Genomic DNA, 5,385 nt, shown 5'->3' with positions numbered 1-5,385 from the left:
GTCCAGCAGGGCCGTGTGTAAACACATGTGCAATGTACACAGTACTGACACCCCCCCCATGGTAGTGTCCACTGAACGGCAGAACTGGATGTCAACTGTCATGTCTATACAGTACGTCCGCTGTGGTGGTACCATGGGTCTGTGTCACCCTACCAGCAAGGAAGCTATCACATGACTAGTGACACAGTGTGCCCCTGTGGGATGTGCACAGGACCTATGTCCCACAGCATGGTGTGTGTCCAGTCTGTGGATGTCACACAGACGCCCGGGCTGAGCAATGTGGCATGTGTGCACACATGCAGGACTGCTCCTCCCACCCTGCCCACTGCAAACGCCATGTAGGAGTACTACATGCATCAGTACTGCGGAGAACATGGCCCATGGCAGAGTAGATTACACCCCTGTGTTAGTGGCATGCAGGTGAGCACAGATGTGTTACATGACTGTCATTTGCATATGTAAACTGTCTGAGCCGGGTAGAGAGCACAGCATGACTATACTGAGACATGTAACGTTGTATCCATTGTGTAAGGTACACCACACATGTGTTATTGTAACACGGCCTGCGGGTACATGTGTGTATGGCACAGGTACAAGGGCACCCAAGGTATCAGCTAGACATACGGTCCAGAAATGCGTGGTCCTGCACATGTGTACCCACGCCATGGTGTAATATGGCAACCACAGCACCATGTGGGCCATGTGTGTGTACATCAACCATGTACAACGTGATATGCCTGTATAGGGACAGTATCCATGTGATACACACCGCATGACCGTCAGTATGCAAAGGTGATGTGTATGCACTATGTGTGATGTAACTGATGCAATCATATCTACATGATATATCTGCCACACTGACACCTGTATGGGTGTCAGCAACATGAGTAGGATGAGCTAGAATGCCGCCAGGTATGTAGAAGTGGTATATGTAGGCATGTACAGTACTGTGTGACAGCAGGTAGTGTACGTATGCAAATACTGAGCATGAGGGGCCACATGTCTGAGGAACGTGCAATGCCACACGCCCCTGACTTGTTGTAGTTAGCATGATATGCCTGCACCACTCTGTGAACTGTACAGAAGGCACATGCCGTAACATGCCGATACATAGGGTAATGTGATGCTGGATGTGTACACTGGCAATAGCATAAAGTGGAATGGTGCTGAAGGGCAAAGAGCGGATCATGTCTGATGTGATACCCTCTGTACCACCCCAACCACCCATGCAATAATATGACAGGTGGCCAGCATGGGATGTGGTGTGCTGTGGCGCACAGAAGCCCAACAAGGGTGCCAGGAAAGGCATGCAGGTAGTCAATGAGTGTGTGAAGCATGTATGTCAAGATGTGGCCCAGTGCCATACTGAATGGCCCAGTCATGGGTGTAGAGATGCAGCCCCATACGTGCAATGCAGTACCATCCATGTGTAGTGTGATAGATGTGGTAGTGTGGTGGTCAGGGTGCACAACGACATGAATGGGCTAGCAGTCACTGACGGTGCTGCTGCAGAGACATGTAACAGCCAGGTTGGCGGGATACAACAACTACCGCGGTTGAGGTGACATTGGGACTGTGTTCCCAGACATAACATGTGCATGGCAGTACTATGTATGTGTCCACAGGGTTAATACAATGTCCAGCCAAGGATTGGAACCCTGTAGTGAGTGAGAGTGTGTATTGTTGGTAGGTACCCCATTGGCAGGCACGATGCCAGCAACATCTGTGTCGTCAATGCCTGCATGACCGTGGTATGCTGCATTGAATGTGGATGTAGTCAAACAGCAGAGACATACCACCACACCGCGTGAGGGCCCACACTGCAATGTCTGGCAGTCATGTGTAGGTAGCTAGCTGTGGAGTATGTCATGCACCAGCAGGACACACCATGACTGTCAAGTGACACACAACACACAGGTGAACATAACTACCGTGCAACAGCCTGCACATGTGCCCATACAGCACGTGTGCATGGAACAGGAATACCACTGTGGCGCCTGTGAAAAGGCCAGTACCACCATGTCTCAGTGTGGAATAGCATGGTCCCTACCAGTGTGTAAATGTAGCAGAAGTGCACTGTGATCACTGTTGGCATAGGCACGTAGACTGTCCATCGTACGGGGTGCCATGCCATCAACTACCTCTGTCAGTGGATGTCAGTAATACCGGCTGTAGTGTGTATGTACCATGCATGCTGCTATGGTTGTGTGTTTAGGGTGTGGCTAGCAGGGATGGTAAGCACGGATGTTCAGCAAACAGAGGGGGGAGGTGTGTAGGCCTAGCACACAGACACATGGAGGTTTGGTGCATGCTGAGGGTAGTGTAGGTATGGTATGTGTCATGTAATGTGTCACCCAGCTATGCGCACTGCATGGCCAAGCATGTGTGGGTACATGGGAGTCCATACTAGGGAAGGGCGTGTTGCTGGCAATACACAGCAGTAGCAACTGTCCTAGGTGCAATGTACAGTATGCCAACCCGACTGGCATGTAACCTGTGGTGTACAGTGTATTCACTGTCGCGTGTCACAATGTGCGTAGCGGCCACGAACATGGGTATCTGAACATGGACTACCTATGATGCAATGTGTCATGGGAAAATACAGTATGTGTGTAAATCACGGTGTGGTGTGGGAACCACCCACCCGTGTGTGTTGCAGTCCAGGTATGTGCCTGGGAGGTATGATCTGTGTACAATCTGGACTGGCAGGTGTGCCGTGTAGGGCATGGAGGCAGGTCCCAGGCACTGCAGATAAATGACATGTGTGCTGTACTGTGTGTGCAGTGCTAGTGTACAGCACAGTGGAGGGTGTAAGCATTGTCACACATCACTGCATGCTGTGCCTACCTGTGACAGCCCTGCCGGAGACAGACATGTGACACCGCTGCACAGGCAGCATAGCATGTGAAGATGTACATGTGGGCTGCACACCTTAGGCAGATGTCCACACGCCATGTGTGCCACGGTAGTGTGGTTGAACATGACTATCAGACTGGACAAACAGCACATGCCTGCATAACAACAGTATGACCATAGTCAACAGTCCCAGTGACAGAGTAGGCCAATGTAGACTATCCCTGCATGCAGACCACTGGCTACTGGACACCTGGCTAGACACACACCTGGACGGTTAATTCACCATTGAGCCATCACATGTCCAAGTCCATGTGGGCCGTACAATGTCATCACAGGGTGGTCACAATAGCAGGTGGCAAGGCAGACACGGTGTACCAGGTGATGTGTCATGTGTGCATATGTCGACTAGCACAGCCGCTCACATGTCTGCAACATACTGGTGCACGATGTATACTGTTACATGATGAATGGAACTGCACTGTCACCCACTACAGGGCCATCTGACACAGGTGTGGTGCGACTGGTGTAACCCATGTTTGCACAGGATACACACTGCTGTTGTAGGCAGCCATGCTGGTGGCCACCAGTGATATATGCAGTGGTCATACAGACATACCGTACACAGTGTTCATGCAGGAATGTCAATTGTCATGGACGATGTGCTGCTATGTGAATGTGGGTGTTTGTTGTGAATGTCACACATCCAGAAGACACCATCTGGTGCAGTCATGGTTGTCAACACCGGTACACACAGCCACAGCAGTCAGAACCCAGTCCTGACAATGTGTGTCAGTCACCCTTGTACTGTGTGACATATGTGCACATGGCGGAACACCTCCCACTGTCATCTAAGCTGGCTACATGATGGCTGGAATGTGCTGTAGAAATGTACAATGCTGGTAGCCCAATGAAGTACCTGGAATCAGACACAGTACACTATGTCAGCCATGTAAACCATGCACAACAATGACCGCCCAACAGACACAAACAATGCATTGACACATGGAACATGTGCTCATGACAACCCCACTGAGGTATGTTGCACATATTGATGTACAATTGTCATCTATGGCCATAGCATGGATGCAGACACACATACTCCACAGGTAGTACCATGTGATGTAGGTAGGGGGCATTGCTTGTGTATATGTCACAGTAGATGTACACAGACATGTCCTGCATAGCCGGCATGTAGGGGTAGCTGTGGTATGTCACTACTGGACATGCCCATACAAATTACCATGTCCCACAGGAGATGTGTTAGGTGTGTACCACATGTGACGTGCTGACAACAATCTGCGATGTGTATGGCTGCCGGTGTACCTGTGTGACAATGTCTGTGATGGGTGCAAAGGCACATAGTATCGTATTGCATGCACACAAGCCCCACATAGGTGCATAGCCTGAACATACAGTACAAGGAGTGTGTGGGATGATAGCAACCCACAGGTGGAGATGGGCACGGAGGGCAGCCCACCACCACATGTGTGTGTACGGTGTTCACGGCCACGACACATGAGCATCTGAGAGGCTAGCGCCACAGCTGTACAGGGTCGCATGCATATATGTTCAGCAACATCCCTGTATGTCCCACCACTGGCCCGTGGACCGATGGACACCAACCAAATGTGCAGATATGAGATGTGCACAGCACATCACAGATGCCTACCGTAGAACAGGCCTACCATGTAGACATGTGCACAGTAGGTCTGCGCCACCTGCAGTCAAACACGTTAGGTGCCAAACCACACCAATAGTCCAGGCAATGACACAGATGGACGTGCATGCCTCTGTGTATGTATGTCTGTGAATGGCTCCGCATAACAATATAGCTGTGTCACCGTTGTGAACAACAATATGAATGGGTTGTATGTGTGAGGGTGCATCATATGTGTATGGTCAGATCGACGATACCATCAGTGGGCCTGCTATGTGAACATCCCTGTCCCCATACATGGATACCTCTGCTGAGGCCAACACCACATTCACACAGGGAGGGATGGCGGTGTGTAGTGCAGCAGCAGACATGTGGGTGGCAGCGGCAATGGATGTACACATATGTGTTACCCACATCAGTTCAGGCAGCCATCCATGTGCATGGGATAGCGGTGTGTGTACACATACAGCACTGTGTTGATCAACATCCCAGCACATAGCACCTGCCAGGGCTACAGTGTATGTATGGATGTGTGATACCTGCATGCACCACACACACCCTCAACAAGCAGCGTACCTCGCTGGAGGACAGTGTCCACACCATGGTGATAAACATGTTGAATGTCCATATTCACACAGCTATGACATATGCAATGGACAGCCACCCTGCCAATACCGTCAGCCCCGGGTGGGTCACACCCAGTGCCATGTATGTGGCATACCCTGCCATATCATGCAGAGCTGACCAGCAAGGCTGCATGAGCTATCACAGTCCCACATGGTGCAATGGACAAAAGGCACTCTCACTATCAACCATACACAGTAGTAATGTGGCGCGATGCACCCTGTCATGTTACAGGTGCTGTGTGACGC

Source organism: Protopterus annectens, chromosome 4.part0 (genome assembly GCF_019279795.1).
Source record: "Protopterus annectens isolate FY-2018-M chromosome 4.part0, PAN1.0, whole genome shotgun sequence".
NCBI classification, from domain to species: domain Eukaryota; kingdom Metazoa; phylum Chordata; order Ceratodontiformes; family Protopteridae; genus Protopterus; species Protopterus annectens.
This window is presented reverse-complemented; position numbering follows the sequence as displayed.